The 18,219-nt window shown below is 40.3% G+C and overlaps 1 protein-coding gene across 9 annotated transcripts in view; it reads right to left on the bottom strand.

Moving 5' to 3' along the window:
* TENM2 (teneurin transmembrane protein 2) overlaps positions 1 to 18,219 on the bottom strand; it is a 1,431,609-nt gene that overhangs the window by 859,057 nt on the left and 554,333 nt on the right. The window lies entirely within an intron of this gene.

Here is an 18,219-nt window from a genome sequence, read left to right as displayed (position 1 = left end):
CCCCATACATTCCTTTGAAAATTTGAAAGTCCCCTTCCTGTTTGCTTGGTGATGCGTGCAGTGGTCTCAGCGCATCTTCCCAGGTGGCCACGCCTGCTCCACGCACCAAGCAATCCACCGCTTGGAGCAATGCTGAGCTGCTGGACCTCATTGGCATTTGGGGAGAGGAAGCTGTGCAGTCCCAGTTGCACTCCAATAGTAGGAATTATGATACCTACGGACAGATTTCACGATGCATGATAGAAAGGGGCCATGACAGGGACATACTGCAGTGTAGGCTAAAAGTGAAGGAGCTGCAGAACGCCTACCACAAGGTACGGGAGGCAAACTGCCACTCTGGTGCTGCACCCACCAGCTGCTTGTTCTACAAAGAGCTGGGCACGACACTGCGAAGCCCCCTGTGGATACTTCGTTGGCTCACGTGCCAGTCAAGAGTGGACCGAGCCTTAGGAGGAAATCTTGGACGAAAAGGGGGTGGAGGACCCAGAGGCAGAGGATGACTCGGAGGCCAGAGATGCATGAAGTCAGGAGCTCTTTTCTACTCCAGAGGAGCCTCGCCAGTCACAGCAGTTGTATCTTGGCAAAGAGCAAACAGCAGAGGAGGCCCCTGGTATGTGGTGTTCATTTTGGGAATTGTTGAAGCAATTTGTTGGGGGCAGGAAGGTTGCAGAAAGAAGGCTTGTCTCCCACCGCATGCCTATTCTGAGTGGTGGAACAGGCTGTTGACAGACTCCCTCACTTCACAGGAATCTCCCTTAGAGATCTCTAGGAAACTCTCGTGGAGATACTGGGCAATCTGCTGCTGCAGGTTCCTCAGCAGAGCTGCTTTGTTTCTTGCCCCATTAACGGTAACTTTCCCACACTACTGTGCCATCACGGGGGGTGGGGGGTGAGAGGGGGAGCCATTGCTGCACACAGGCGAGCTACATAGGGGCCAAGGTGGAAGCCGGAGGCTTGGAGAAGACCCTCCCTTGATTCCCTGCTCACCCTCAGCAGCAAGATATCTTCCATAATGATCACATCCTGTGGAAAGTGTGGGGACAGGAATGATTATCAAGCCCCCGCTACAGTGCTGGCTCTCCCCAAGAGCCATGTGCCCAGTGTACAGCAGGGTCCGGGAAGAGTGATTCACCCTGCCCCTGTGGCTACTCACCATTTTGGGGGTCTTATGGCTCATGTGTGCTTGCCTAGGGCAACAAGTTAGTGACAGGTGTGTGAGTACTGGCTGTGTTTGAAAGCATTGAATCAGTGTTGTCTGTGCAATGCTCCTGTAAAATGTTGCATTTAAACTTCACAGAGATGACCTTGGGAGCCAGCCTCCCTTATTGGTGGCAGAACGGCTGCGCAGAATTAGAAAGTGGCCACAAAGAACTAAGAAGGACTTTCTCCGTGAGGTTATGATGCACTCCACCACTGAGAAACAGGAATTGAAGGAGTGTTGGGACAGAGAGAAGAGGGACTGAAAGGAGAATGTGACACACCAGAAAGAAGCCACAGAGCGGCTCTTAAAATTATGGAGTGCCAAGTGGACGCGCTCCAGGAGATACTAGCTCTTTAAGCCAAGCAGCTGCGCGCCCGCCCTCCCCTGCAACCGCTCTCACAAAACTCTTTCCCATGCTCCCCGCACACTGCCAACACACTGTTATCAACCTCCTGGCTCCACTGTTTACCCGCAGCATTTCACCCCTCTCTCCTCACAGTCCAGCCCTGCAGACTCCCACTACCCACTGCACTCAACACCCATTCCTCTGCAGTATGGCCCTGCTGAAGTACAGCACCCTCTGCATTGTACTCCAAAGGAGATTGGGTATGATCCCTGAACATACATAAATCTGTAGCTATCCTGGGGCCCCTCCTCCTCTGGAGACCTTCCCTTCCCCCATCTCCCTCCCTGCTGATGTATATTCGTTGTTTGACTCTCTCCTCCAGTTTTTGTCTTTTAATAAAATAATTGTGTTGGTTTGAAAGCAATCTTTATTCTATTAAGTGAAAGCAAAAAGAGCATTGCAAAGTAACATGCAATTATGTTAAAGCCCCTTCCTGCATTATGTGCACCAATCACCTCCTAGCCTTACAAGCACTACAATCCCAAGCATAGCAACAAATATTAGTGGCTTTCAGCTTCAAATTGCTGCCTCAAGACATCCCTGATTCTTATGGCCCTGCGCTGTGCCCCTCTAATAGCTCTGGTCTCTGGCTGTTCAAACTCAGCCTCCAGGCACTCAGCCTCTGTGGTCCAGCCCTGAGTGAAGCTTTCACCCTTCCCTTAAAAAATATTATGGAGCATACAGCACGTAGCTATAAGCATAGGAATATTATCATCAGCCATGTACAGCTTCCCATACAGGCATCGCCAGCAGGCTTTTAAGAGCCAAATGCACACTCAACAGTCATTCTGCACTTGCTCAGCCTGTTTTTGAACTGCTCCTTGCTGCTCTCAAGTTGCCCTGTGTATGGCTTCATAAGCCACAGCACTAAGGGGTAAGTGGGGTCTCCCAGGATCACAGTGGGCATTTTGACTTCCCCTAGAGTGATCTTCTGGTCCCGAAGAAAGTCCCTGCTTGCAGCTTCTTGAACAGATCAGTGTTCCAAAAGATGTGTGTGTCGTGCACCTTTCTGGACCAGCCTGCGTTAGTGTCCGTGAAATGTCCACGATAATCCACAAGCACCTGGAGAACCATGAGAAATACCCCTTGAGATTAATGTATTCGGTGTCTAGGTGGTCTGGTGCCAGAATTGGAATGTGCGTGCCATCTATTGCCCCTCCGCAGTTAGAGAAGCCCATTTGTGCAAAGCCATCCACGTCATGCATGTTGCCCCGAGGCACAGTTTTTCAGAGCAGGATGTGATTAATGGCCCTGCACGCTTCCATCAACATGACTCCAACCATCGACTTTTCCACTCTGAACTGGTTAGCAACCGATTGGTAGCAGTCTGGAGTAGCCAGCTTCCACAGTGCAATCGCCACGCGCTTCTCCAACGACAGGGCAGCTCTCATTCTTGTGTCCTTGCGCCACAGGCTGGGGTGAGCTCATCACACAGTCCCATGAACATGGCTTTCCTCATGCGAAAGTTCTGCAGCCACTGCTCGTCATCCCAGACATGCATCACGATGTGATCCCACCACTCAGTGCTTGTTTCCCAAGCCCAAAAGTGGCGTTCCACTGTGGTCAGAATGCCACAAGCAATCTCGTGTCATAACTACTACGCACGGTGAGATCAACGTCACGCTCCTCTTGACTTTGTAGTTTAAGGAATAACTCCAGAGCCACTCATGATGTGTTGGTCAGAGGGAGCAGCATACTGGTTAGCAGTTCAGGATCCATTCCTGCAGCCTGAAAGAGCCCTGCGCGCGCAGTACACAAACCGTTGAAAGATGGCGCCAAATGCGGACAGATGCACAGGGATTGCTGGGATTCGAAGCAGTGTATCATGGGGCATTGGGACTGGACCCAGGATGCCCCGCGACCCCCTCCGCCTTCCCACAAGTCTTAGTGGCAAAAGAGAAAGAGGTGCTCTGTGGGATAGCTGCCCAGAGTGCACCGCTCCAAATAGCACTGCAAGTGCCACCAGTGTGAACACGCTATTGCGCAGGCAGCTGTCTTGTGAACACATAACAGCGCTTTTCCTTCTGCGCTGAGTGGCACTGTAACTGCCAGCGCTGTAACTTTGCCAGTGTAGATGTGCCCTAAGAGTCTCTTCTCCAGATGCAGGCAGCTGGATCTCTCTGCTGCTTTAGGCACCATCAATTACTCACTTCTTAAGAATCTTTTTCCTTGAGTTTCCTTGACTGCTTTCATTGATCTCCTCTGACCTTGACAACAACTCATTCGGGGTTACCTTCAGTGGATTCCACTCCATCCTCCCAATCCCATTTGTGTTACCCAGGTGTCCGCCCTTATATACCTCCCTGATATCCCTCCTTTATTTTCAACCCTGGGTAACCCGATCTGTTCCCATGGTGTCTCTTGTCACCTCTGTGCCAGTGAATACAATTTGCCTTTCTGCCCTTGGTCAATTCTTCTCTCTTGCCCAACCTCAGCGTCTAATTAGAACATAAAGGATTTGCCTCATTTTTGTTATTGTTTTAACTCTTCCTCCTCCTTTTCTTACCCACTTCTTTGTCTTTTACCTTCAGTTTCTGTGTGTGTCTCATTTATATTATAAACTTTTTAAGAGAGGGGTGATGTCTTTAAAAAAATTGTAATCTGCCATAAAATTATGCTGCTATATAAATGTTTAATAATAAGAACACATCATAATAATTATAAATAGTTATTTTGTTAAATTATATATAATATTGATAGCAATAATAATTAGGGCTGTCAAGTAGTTAAAAATTAATCGTGATTAATCGTGTGATTAAAAATTAATCACACGATTAATCGCCCTGTTAAACAACAATAGAATACCATTAATTTAAATATTTTGGATGTTTTCTACATTTTCAAATGTACTGATTTCAATTACAACACAAAATTCCAAGTGTACAGTGTTCACTTTACATTTATTTTTATTACAAATATTTTCACAGTAAAAACAAAAGAAATAGTATTTTTCAATTAATCTAATACAAGTGCTGTAGTGCAATCCCTTTATCATGAAATTTGAATATACAAATGTGGAATTATGTAAAAAAAAACTGCATTCAAAAATAAAACAATGTAAAACTTTAGAGCCTACAAGTCCACTCAATCCTACTTCAGCCAATTGCTCAGCCAAACAAGTTTGCTTACCATTTGCAGGAGATAATGCTGCCCACTTCTTGTTTACCATGTCACCTGAAAGTGAGAACATGCATGGCATGGCACTGTTGTAGCTGGCGTCACAATATATTTACACGCCAGATGCGCTAAAGATTCATATGTCCCTTCAAGCTTCAACCACTATTCCAGAGGACATGCATCCATGCTGATGATGGGTTTTGCTCGATAACGATTCAAAGCAGAGTGGACCGACACATGTTCATTTTCATCATCTGAGTCAGATGCCACCAGCAGAAGGTTGATTTTCTTTTTTTTCGGTTGTTCAGGTTCTGTAGTTTCAGCATTGGAGTGTTGCTCTTTTAAGTCTTCTGAAAGCATGATCCACACCTTGTCCCTCTCAGATGTAGGAAGGCGCTTCAGAGTCTTAAACCTTGGGTCGAGTGCTGTAGCTATTTTTTGAAATCTAACATTGGAACCTTCTCTGAGTTTTCTCAAATCTCCTGTGAAAGTGTTCTTAAAATCAATATGTGCTGAGTCATCATCCGAGACTGCTATAACATGAAATATATGGCAGAATGCAGGAAAAACAGAACAGGAGACATACAATTCTCCCCCAAGGAGTTCAGTCACAAATTTAATTAACACACTTTTTTTTTTTAACGAGCATCATCAGCATGGAAGCATGTCCTCTGGAATGGTGGCCGAAGCATGAAGGGGCATACAAATGTTTATCATACCTGGCACGTAAATACCTTGCAACGCCGGCTACAAAAGAGCCATGTAAACGCCTGTTCTCACTTTCAGGTGACAGTGTAAATAAGAAACAGGCAGCAGTATCTCCCGTTTGTCTTAGAGATTGGCTGAACAAGAAGTAGGACTGAGTGGACTTGTAGGTGCTAAAGTTTTACTTTTTTTGTTTTTGAGTGAAGTTATGTAACAAAAAAAATCTTCATTTGTAAGTTACACTTTCACAATAAAGAGATTGCGCTACATTACTTGTATGAGGTGAATTGAAAAATACTATTTATTTTATCATTTTTACAGTGCAAATATTTGTAATAAAAATTAATATAAAGTGAGCACTGTGCACTTTGTATTCTGTGTTGTAATAGAAATCAATGTATTTGAAAATGTAGAAAAACAGCCAAAATATTTAATAAATTTCAATTGGTATGCTATTGGTATGTTTAATAATGCGATTAATAGCAATTAATTTTTTTAACCGCAACTAATTGTTTGAGTTCTTCACTTGAGTTAACTGCGACTAATCAACAGCCCTAATAATAATAATTAGCTGGACAATTGGTACCTATTTACTGATTCCATATTTTCAAGAACAGTGAAGCACCATTATACTTCAGTTCAACATTTAGTTAAAATTATGTGGAGAAATCAAGAATTTTGCTGTCATTTATCAGAAAATCCTTCATAACGGACATACTTCCTAAGTACTGTACATTTCATTCATGTGAAATGAATATACAAAAGACCTTTTTAATCCACTCATTGACAAAGTAATGGGGAAAATACAATTACATTCCTTCCACTGCCCTGAGTGATTTTCTTATGATTTCCTCAGTCCTGGAAGGACTTTTAAAAAATAAATCTGTATCATATGAAAAAAACAGAATACAGTATGTTAAGTCACACTTTAGTATCAGTCAATTATCCATCTGCGGTCCTAGCTATTCTAGTGAAGAGTTACCTAAGTAAACAATTTGTTCAGTTCTCACTGCTCTAAAACCAACGTACTTCAGTATTTTCATTACACCTAAAATCGGATACATGGGATCTTTAATGTTTTCTCAAGTTATTCATTATACTGTCCTTATATGCAGAAATACTAAGACTGAATTAACCTCAGAGGAAAACCAGAGTGGATCTTTAAAATACTATTCATCCACAGATATTTTCTGCTTCAGCTATCTGTAGTTACCACTGGCCCGATCCCAATTTAACCATGAATATCCAACTTGAGCAAAGCACTTCTAGAAGGGTGAGATATTGTGGTTATGACAGAAGCCTGAAAATCAAGAGATCAGTGTTGTGTTCCTGAGTCTGCTACACATTTCCCAGGAAACACTGGGAAAGTCACTTCACTTCTATGTGCCCTAATTTCCCCATCTGCTGTTACTTCCCTCCTGCACAGAGAAGTTCAGTTAATTAATGCTTGTGAAGTACTTTAAGATCTGAGGATGGAGGTATTATTATATTAATAATAAAAAAGAGAAACAAAGGTGCAATGGGATATATGGTAGGATTTTTAAAAGAAGAATAAGGGAGTTAGGCACCCAAATCTGTCGAGAGTCAATGGAAATTGGAAACCTAACTTCCTTAGGCTCCTTTGGAAAGCCCAGCCAAAGAGGCTTAAGCCAAATTCTGTAGCTCTCTCCGGAGGCATGAAGTCCTGAAACACAGCAAATAGGTGAGAGCCAGAAACAGAGTTTAAAGTAGCTTGCTGCTTGAAAGCACCAGGTGAAAGGGGACTGATGACAGGAATAATCATAATTACCTTTCAGTTGCATCTCTGCTCTTTTCTCATCCTATTCTCCTCCTTTAGGGCTCAGTCTTCAGGGTGCTGAGAATGGTGTCCCTGCTCCAGAAAAGCACATAAGGATAGAGTTCTCAGCACCTTGAAGTATCAAGCCCTTAAAACATGCATGATAAAGAAGAATGTATTTGTTATAGAAATAACTGTACGTATCAGCCAGGGGTTTACTTAATAAATACAGGTAAAATTGTGCAAGTAATAAACTATACTCCTAAGCTGACAGTTTCTTTCAAAGAATCTTTGGAAGGATTGAGACCCCTATTCTACAGATATGTTCCTATGACACTCTAAACAAATAACTTTTTAAAACCCTTCAGCAGTGGGATTCTTTATTAAACAGATAAGAAATGTGCCACATTGGGTACGTCTGGGAAAATCTATTAGTCTCTCTTTATTTCTTACTGAACATCTGCTAAAGTAACTAAAGTAGCACAAGTAACTGTCTCTGTCAAAGAGGTGGGGGACAAAGCACGCACAGAATTTTGGAGGTGAGGGAGGGGGAATGCTGAAGCACAGCTTACTGTCCAAAGGTAAAAAGAAATAGAAATACTATGTTATTGCATGAAACGGAATCAACAATAATACATACACCTACAGGTTGAGGACTAATTATTAAAAATCAACATGAGATTCCACTCTGTGGTTCTGTTCCATTTTCTATCATGTGTATACTAAAAAGCCAACAATATGCCATGCCTAAGAAACATCCTTTTATCCAATTTTTAAAGTCAGTATTCAACTTAGATGGTAAGTCATTTCTCCTGATCATGTTTTGTAAAGGTTGTACTTGCCAAAGGCTTAATACAACTGTGGGAGACAGTATAGAAAGGATCAATAAAGCAGTATTACCCTTTGTAATAGTAAATCTCTGCAGGACAATCTGGCTTAACTCTGTTGTCTGTGCTAACGTTCCATACTTTCCCACTGGGAGAGTGGGCTAAAACATAGTAATGGACTAACAAGACGAGGAGAGGTGTGAAAAAAATCCTCTCTCTTTTCTTGTTCTTCAGTTGCTTCTTTTTATAGAAGCTAAAGAAAATATGTCTCTCTTAAGATAGAGGGTTTAAATCGCTAAGACAAATATATGCTAAAAAAAGCCCTGCAACACAAGTCCTGGTTTCATCACATACAGTAGATGCAATAAGTTGTGACTTCAATATTAGCAATGAGGTTGCAGAGAAGAAAGGGTTTATGTATTATTTCTTACTGTTTACTGAGTGACAACACTGCTTGATGTACACATATGTAAGGATGAAGTTTTCATGTTTCAGTACAGACAAAACCGTATGGATACATGCAGCTAGTATATCACTGTGCTGGGGCAAGTTTGGAGTGGTACAGGACTCTTACAGACTGCACTGATAAAAGGCTTTGCAGAATAAGTGCCTGACTTCAAGGGGAGAAGGGTTGAGTATCTACTTGTGTAATGAGGAGGAACTTGAAGAAAGAGAGGAGATATTTTGGTGCACACATAGTAGAAAACTGCTCCAAGTGTAAGGGGTAGCATGGAAAAAGTCACAGACACTGGAGTAGGCAGAACATAAAGGGGAGGCTGGAACAAAGTCAGCAACCGGAGGAATAAGAAAAATGAGAGATGAAATGTGAGGCGCAAGACTGTGCATAGCATTAGGGTGAAAACAGGAACCTTAAACTTGAGGCAGAAGGTAAGGCAGAGTTGGGATACAAAGAAGTGGGGGGTAACATAATCAGTGCAGCAGGAGAGCAATGTGCATTTAAGATACACGCATACATTTATTGTTTGTCATCAAGTTACATCATAAAGCATTAATATGCTTAGTTAGAAATCCTTGTGAGTTTCGGGGCAGTTGTTTAATAGTGCTCATATTATTTACCAAATTGAGCAGGGATATAGATATAGATATATTACATAATTAAATTCGTGTGTCCTTGACATTTTAAGCATGCTAGGAAAGATTATAGCTTTTAAAGCTGAATGACTGTAAAGGCTTTTCCCCTTTCTCCCCTTGATATGGATACATAACTTTCAGTAAGGTTAATAGGAGTTACACACACACTGAGAGGAGACTAAACCATCAAATGGTTCATTTGCCACATCAGGGACAATGCTAATTATTATATAGTTATTCCCCCCCCCTTAATAACATGTGCATTAAGATTTGATTTTAGTTTTATTAAAAAGTATCTCAGTTTATTCTACAGCTCTTGTAATTGAATGATCTAATAATAACAATCCTTTGCACATCTATAGCAGCTTTCATCTGAGGATCTAAAAGTGCTTTATAAACATTAATTAAATCTCATAGCACTCCTGGGGGGCAGCTAAGTATTATACTCATTTTCATTTGGTTAAATCTGAGATGCCAAAAAGTTAAATGACTTGCCTAATGACACATAACAAGGCCCCGATCCTGCAAACACGTATGTGAGTAGCTTTACTTTTCAATGGGACTACTCAGGAAAGAAAGCTAAGCATGTGCAAAGGTGCTTGCAGGATCAGGGCCCAAGTCAGGAGCACAGCCAGGAAGAGGACTCGGTCCTTGGCTCAGAGCACTATACAGCCATATTAATATATTGGGATATTTTTTGTAATAAATTAAAATTACATCACTTTACTAACATGGAAACTGCAATAGATGGGGGCTATCAAAGCACTAAAATTCCATTGGGAAAACTATGTAAAAAGTTGATTCATATTTTACATTCTGAATTCAAAAAAACCCATTGCAAATGAAGGGCCTGACCCAGCATTTATAAACTCTCACTCAGCTCATTTGGAGTTTGGGGTACATAAGAAATGTTGGATCAGTCTTTAAAATGTTGTGGACCAATGGAGAATGAAGTGTGGGGTGCAGAAATTTGTGTGTTGGGGGGGGAGCATAAAATGTTGGTGTGATAGAAAAAATTCGAAATTATGGCTGCAGGTGGACCCACAGATGGAAAATATTGACCAAAGATGGAGACAAAACTCCAATTGTCTGAGTAGAATGGAACAGAGAATGGGAACTGATTAATTGGGGGATGCAGAGGCCAGAAAGCTATTGAATCTGGGAATTGGGGTTGGGGGTGTTTGACAGAGCTGTTGTTCCTTCATGTCCCTTTTCCCGTTTTTCTCTCTCCCACTCCTTCTCTGTCTCCCCCGCCACCTGGTTTGTCTGGGTCTCCTCTCCTACTTATGTCTTTCTCTTTCTGAGTATGCAAATTTATGCAACATGTTAATGATGCAAGATAATGCAAAATAAAAATCTACTGGTTTTGTTTCAAGATTGTTGGCAAGCCTGTCCAGGTGCCATAAGCAAAAAGCACATAGGGAGGACTTGGAGCATCACTTTTTACCCAGACTGTCCCTTTACCCACAACAAGGAAACTCTCATCAACCTTTAATTGTACTGAGCCAGGCTTCGCAGCATGTGTCAATTAAACAGCTCAACGCTAAACATGTTAGTTCAGTTATTTGTCAAATCCTTTTTTGAAATATTTTGCTCCCATTAGTTCTGTGTTCAGCTGCTCTCTCAACCTTCCCTTATTTGCAAGATACTAAATCACAGTTGTCTATAATCAAAGCAGCCTCTGGACATCTTTACCAAGTTTCTGCCAGCAGTGACCTGCTGACACCAGATGTGACTTCAGAATTGTGAGCCTTTTTCTCTCCCTGTAAAACAGGATTATTTTTTTCCCTTTGGCCTCTTATAGCAGATTCCACAAACTGGTGCCAACAGTATGGTACCAAGTACTGCTATGCTCAGAGAAAGCTCTAAAGAAGTGAAAATGACGAAAGTTGCTCTTTGGCTCGATTGACTGCATGCAAATGGATGGGGTGATCAGTTTAAGAAAATAAATCACAGATTATCCCCATAATATGGTATTCAGTTTTAACTAATCATAAGTGCAATTCAAAATCTGGGCATTATCTATTTTGCAGGACAATTCTCAGGAATGATTAATTTTTACATCTAAATTATCATTTCCACAAACTTTTATATAACTTTCCAGTGTAAAATAAACACAAATTAATATTTTTGTTAAGAGGACCTTAAAATCACTATGTCATACAAAGAGAGCAACCAAGTCAATATACAAGCTTATCTGATACTGAATAAGCTTACTGCCCTAACCTTTAAAAATGTAACAGTTTTCTACAGTGCATGGCCACGAATCTGAATAGTGTATGAATCTTTAAACTAAGCTTTCTTGTCTGAAAAAAGCAAGGCTATGTCTACACTGCACAGCTTTTAGCGACATGGCTAAAAACAGTCTGTTTATTTGTTTTCGCACTCAGCAATCCTTTAAAATTTGTTAGCAGGTGCCTGTACTAAAAATATTTACTATAAAAGGAAGATCTTGGGAGGTTAGATTGATTAATGAAATGAATGTAATGAAATGGAAATGGAATAATGAGTGAGTGAAACACTCAGGATAAACAAGTGTAATTAAATCTAAAAATGTAAATGTTATTAATAGGGCTGTCAAGCGATTTTAAAAAAACTATTCGCACGATTAATCGCCCTGTTAAATAATAATAGAATACCATTAATTTAAATATTTTTGGATGTTTTCTACAATTTCAAATATATTGATTTAAATTACAACACAGAATACAAAGTGCACAGTGCTTACTTTATATTTATTTTTAACAAACAAAAGAAATAGTGTTTTTCAATTAATCTTATACAAATACTATAGTGCAATCTTTTTATCATCAAAGTATAACTTACAAATGTAGAATTATGTAAAAAAACCCCTGCGTTCAAAAATAAAACAATGTAAAATTTTAGCGCCTGCAAGTCCACTCAGTCCTAGTTCAGCCAATCGCTCAGTCCACTCAGTCCTAATTCAGACAAGTTTGTTTATCATTTGCAGGAGATAATGCTGCTCGCTTCTTGTTTACAATGTCACCTGAAAGTGAGAACAGGTATGGCACGGCAGTGTTGTAACTGGTGTCACAATATAGATACATGTCAATTCCCTAAAGATTCCTATGTCCCTTCATGCTGCAACCACCATTCTAGAGGACATGCATCCATGCTGACAGGCTCGATAACGATCCAAAGCGGAGCGGACCAATGCATGTTCATTTTCATCATCTGAGTCAGATGCCACCAGCAGAAAGTTGATTTTCTTTTTTGGTTGTTCAGTTCTGTAGTTTCCGCATCTGAGTGTTGCTCTTTTAAGTCTTCTGAAAGCATGCTCCACACCTCGTCCCTCTCAGATTTAGGAAGGCGCTTCAGAGTCTTAAACCTTGGGTCGAGTGCTGTAGCTATTTTTAGAAATCTCACATTGGTACCCTCTTTGCATTTTGTCAAATCTGCTGTGAAAGTGTTCTTAAAATGAACATGTGCTGGGCCATCATCCGAGATTGCTATGTCATGAAATATATGGCCAGTAAAACAGAACAGGAGACATACAATTCTCCCGCAAGAAGTTCAGTCACAAATTTAATTAACGCATTATTTTTTTAATGAGCATCATCGGCATGGAAGCATGTCCTCTGGAATGGTGGCCGAAGAATGAAGGGGCATACGAATGTTTAGGATATCTGACACATAAATACATTGCAACGCCAGCTACAAAAGTGCCATGCGAATGCCTGTTCTCACTTTCAGCTGACATTGTAAACAAGAAGCGAGCAGCATTACCTCCTGCAAATTTTAACCAAAATTATTTGTCTGAGCGATTGGCTGAAGTAGGATTGAGTGGACATGTAGGCACTAAAGTTTTACATTGTTTTATTTTTGAATCCAGTTATTTTTTGTACATAATTCTATATTTGTAAGTTCAACTTTCATGATAAAAAGATTGTACTACAGTATTTGTATTAGGTGAATTGAAAAATACTATTTCCTTTGTTTTTTACAGTGCTAATATTTGTAATAAAAAATAAATATAAAGTGAGCATTGTACACTTTGTATTCTGTGTTGTAATTGACATCAATTTATTTGAAAATATAGAAAACATCCAAAAATATTTAATACATTTCAATTGGTATTCTATTGTTTAACAGTGTGATTAATCGTGATTATTTTTTTAAATTGTGATTAATTATTTTAGTTAATCGCGTGAGTTAACTGCAATTAATTGACAGCACTAGTTGTATAATTAATTTATATTAATTAATCATACATATTACATCACTTTATTTAACTCAATAATATAGGGCAAGATGGTGATTTTTTGTCCACCCTTCCCCAGCAGTAAATACTTTTTGATTTCTCTTCTTCCATGCTTATCTAAATTTCTTTGCAATGTAACAGATACTGTCAGTATTCTTTTTGATCTTTCTAGGCTGTTGTGTAGTTTTGATCATTCCCTGTATGGGTTCTAATGTGGGGTGGTCGGTGACAACGAGGGGTATGGGTTAGAGGGGCGGTTATTTCAGTAGTGAAGCAGGTTCTCTCTGTGTATTTGGCACCAGTACCCACCACAAGGATACGACACAATACCTGAACATCATCAATTTATCAAGACTACCCCCCACTGGAGCTTAAGTATCAATACTCTTTAAGGCAGGGGTTCTCAACCTTTTTCTTTCTGAGGCCCCCTGAGCATGCTATAAAACCTCCACGACCCACTTGTGTCACAACTGATTTTCTCCATATAAAAGACCGGGCCGACGTTAGGGGGTAAGAAACAGGGAAATTGCTTGTGGCCCCGTGCCACGGGGGCCCCATGCCACAGGGAACCCCATGAAGCTAAGCTGCTCAGGCTTCGGCTCCAGCCTCAGGCGGTGGGGCTCGGGGCCTCGGGTTTCAGCCCCATGTGGCAGGGCTTCGGCTTTCTGCCCTGGGCCCCAATGAGTCTGAGGGTGGCCCTGCTTGATGGACCCCCTGAAACTTGCTTGTGGCCCCCCGGGGGCCCAGGACTTCTGGTTGAAAAGGCACTGCTTTAAGGGACTAAACTTCTGCCACACCACAGAACCTGATACCAGACTAACATGTGGAAACCTAGAAGAATTCTTCCTCCATCTCCAACTCGAAGAATTCTTTCACAACAATGATGACACCACTCACAATTAGCATGCCCCCACCAATGATCACAAGAAAAAGACTCATCTGACAGAACACCAAATAGCAGAGAAAGCCACACTCTTGATCATTAAATTGATTGCTTCATGAAAAAAAATTGACTGGAAATCCTTAACAAACATCACATCCACCATAATCTCTCCACATCATCAAACTCATCCATTTCATCCTCACCCATAACAATTTTACATTCAAAAACAAACATTTTGTTTAAACCATGGGAACAGCCCTGGGTACTAGGATGACTCCCCAATGTGCCAACCTCTTCACAGTCACCTTGAAAAAGAATTTCTGGACAAACACAGCACAAAACCAATGAGATACTTGAGATATATTGTTGATAGTTTCATCCTCTGGTCAGACGACTTAAACTCATTTACAGATTTCCATCACAACCTCTGTCATCACCACATGTCCATTAAACTCTCTCTGGAACACTGCCACACTAGCCAACTTCCTGGACACCACAATCAATTTGAACAATGGATCTCTACAGATAACCATATACAAGAAACCTTCGGATCACCACACCTATCTGCATAGATCCAGTAACCACCCCAGACACACCAAGAAATCTGTTATCTGCAGCCAGGCACTCAGGTACCACAGAATATGCTCCGAGGACAAAGTCTGGAATATACATCTGAACACTCTTAAAAACCCCTTCACCAAACAGAGACACTCCACCAGAGAAGTAGATCACATTGTGGAATGGACCACCTAAATAAACCTAAGAGAACCTGCTTCAATACAGAAATGAAACGCCCTCCAATCACACATCCATCATTCGTCACCTACCACCCCATACTGGAATCCATTCAGGGTTTCGTCAAACAACTACAACCCATACTGATGGGGACCCTATCCTGAAAGAAATGTTCCAGAACCCCCACTTCTGGCCTTTCAACAACCCCTCAACCTCTCAAAGCTCATCATCAGAAGCAAGTTCTCCACAGACCTGGACACATCATTTCCAAGTGACAACAGACCCTGCCAGAACAACAGATGCAAAAACTGCAGACATACCGCCATAACTACAATGATCAACAACCCCACCACATATCTTTCAAGATCCATGCATCCTACACATGCCTATCACAACACGTGTTCCATTGCATCCTTCAGTGCACTAAATGCCCCAATAACAACTAGGTGGGTGAAACCAGACAATTACTACGCTCTTGAATGAATTCACATAGGAAAATTATAAAAGACCAAAACACCAAATCACCTGTGAGTGAACACTTTCCACAAAGCGATCACTCTGTATGTGACCTATCAGTCCTCATCCTCAAGGGAAATCTGCACAACACTTTCAAAAGTTGAGCCTAGGAGTTTAAATTCATTACTCTGCTAGACACTAAAAATTATGGACTTAACAAAGACACTGGTTTATGCTTATGACAACAATCTGTGACTCACTCACTCCCTATTTTTGTCCAATGAGTGCTTAGGTGTTCACAGGCCACTCTGCTTTGAATGGCCCTTTACAAAAGTTCTAAGTACTTATGCTAAACAATCTGTTCCACCTTGCATTATGCTGGGATGCTGGGAGTTCCTTTCCTGGATCTTGAAGAAGAGCTCTGGGTAGTTTCAAAAGCTTGTCTCTCTCACCAACAGAAACTGATCCAATAAAAGATATTACCTCACCCACCTTGTCTCGCTAATATCCTGGGACCAACACAGCTAGAACTACACCTACACTGCATATTATTAAAGTTTGTGAGCCAAATTCATTTATTCCACATCCAATGAATCAATCGGGTTGCAATGGGCATGAGTCAGCACATAATTTTGTCCCTCTGTAGAACAAGTGCAAAATCATATGATAGGAGCTGCTTGCATTGTAAAATACATCCGGTGAGGTTGATAACTACATAATACAGTTTATCTGAAGGTTTTTAGAGTTAGTGATGTGGAATATATTTGTTTCAGACATAATTAATAATAAGGATCAATTTTACCCTTACTTGGAAATAGTGATTGTGAAAGAAAAATAATTTCCCAATCCTTAATAAACATAAGATGTCTCAGACAAATTTCAGCAAAAAAGTGGTTAACATCCATCATAGCTTTCTGAAGCAAAATTGGATTCCACTTTATCAGAAAACTTTCAAATGCAATATTACTTTCCTGTATATACACAGCCTGCAACTTACCTAGGGCACTATTTATCATTCAGACAACTTAAGTACAACCAAAAAAAAATCACCTTGAGACAAAATTCTCTCTTGGGAGACTCAAAACTGTATTAAAATGATAAGCAGCAAGGTTTCACTTTTTCTTCCTTAACTTTAGGAGACATGTTTTATGTATACTTAAAAAAAAATCAAGGTTCAAATATGCTCCTGGTCATAACAATCATCTTTGGCATCTCCAGCCCAGCCAAGTTTATTCATTATTAAAATGGCATTAAAACGTCAAGATGAAAAGGAGTTAAAATATTCAGTCCTCACAAGGACCCTCTGCACAGATAATCTAATTCATTCGGGACCCCCAAAAGTGCAGGTCAGGTGCTTAATACCCAAATCAATGACTGCTGAAAATGGACCAAGTGTTTCCTCATTCTGCTGTTCACTCTCTCTAATGGTACTTTCCCAACTCTCCTGCTCAGCACATACTGTGGATAACAGTTTTTCAATGAGTAAAAGGTGCACACCTGTATAATGTCATACAGGTAAGTGAATCTGTATTTTTGAACCATTTTACCAGTATCTATACAGTGTGTGTGTGTGTGTGTGAGAGAGAGAGAGAGAGAGAAAACAGAGAAAACCTCCACTTTAATCTCACATAGGTAGCAAAGAAAACGCAATGAAGTATCATTATCAGTAGCAAGACATTGATTTTATACTGAGATAATGGACAAATTAATCAGTCCCTTCCATGTAAGTAAGGTTTAAAGGAATGAATGTGTTTAAGGGAATACCTAGAGTTGTGCAAAAGAAATTTAAAAAAAATTAGCAAATCTCACAAAGTTAAGGATTTTATGTGTTAGCATTTCTCAATATGGCCAATTTTTAAGGAAACACCTCCCACAAAATTACACTTTTAAAAATTTCATTCAAAAACAGCTCAATTTTCAAGCAAACACAAAAAGTCCTAAATTTCAAAGTTTTAAATGGAAATTTCTACATTATGAACATCAGCTAGCATCCAAACCAGAACAAGTTTTGAATTCAGAAAATATTACAGACTAACTCACAGCTCATGCAGAGACATTTAAGAATGTCTGGGATCCATATGTGACCTTAAATTTGACATAGTTTCTTATGTAAATACGTTATATTGTTTGTTACAATGTTTATGTTTCTGGGGATTTTCCATTCATTTAAATTGGGATTTTATCTTGTATTTAGGCTTAGTGTAATTTGATATTCTTAAGCACTTTTTCTATTTAAATTTTCAGTTGCACAAAATTATCAGTTTAAGAATTTTTTAAATTTTTATCAGTCAAAATTTTCACAGCTATGGGAAATTATGAGGAGGGTCAAGAAGGGGGGGGTCAAACTAAGACACAGATTTTTAAAAGTTAAAGCTTTATGTAACATGATTAATTCAGAGTGCAAAATTGCACAAGTTATTAGTAACAGGTTATTTTATGAAGGTGCCTACATACATTTATTATAGGAGATGCAGGGTGTATCACACCTACAGACAGGACAATTTTATTTAAGTACAAAAAACATACAAGTACAATAGAAATCGTAGAAGCAATGTAAATATAGCAAAACAATCCACTGCCTTGTGCATACTCACAACCTTATGGAGACCATTAGAATTACCAGACGAGAAGGTGGAAGGAAAAGTAAGTGGAGAATGTCAAAAGTGTGATGTGATGATCCAGGCTTCTGCCATCCTATCATCCAGATGTGCCCACCACACACCTTATTTTGTATCCCTTTTCTATATACCCCACGTGTTTGGTGACTATATTTATATTACCCTTTGGCCCCCTGTCCA

This window comes from Natator depressus, chromosome 8 (assembly GCF_965152275.1).
Source record: "Natator depressus isolate rNatDep1 chromosome 8, rNatDep2.hap1, whole genome shotgun sequence".
In the NCBI taxonomy this organism is placed as follows: Eukaryota; Metazoa; Chordata; order Testudines; family Cheloniidae; genus Natator; species Natator depressus.
The sequence above is the reverse complement of the archived record's forward strand: the minus strand, read 5'-3'. Positions and strand labels throughout refer to the sequence as shown.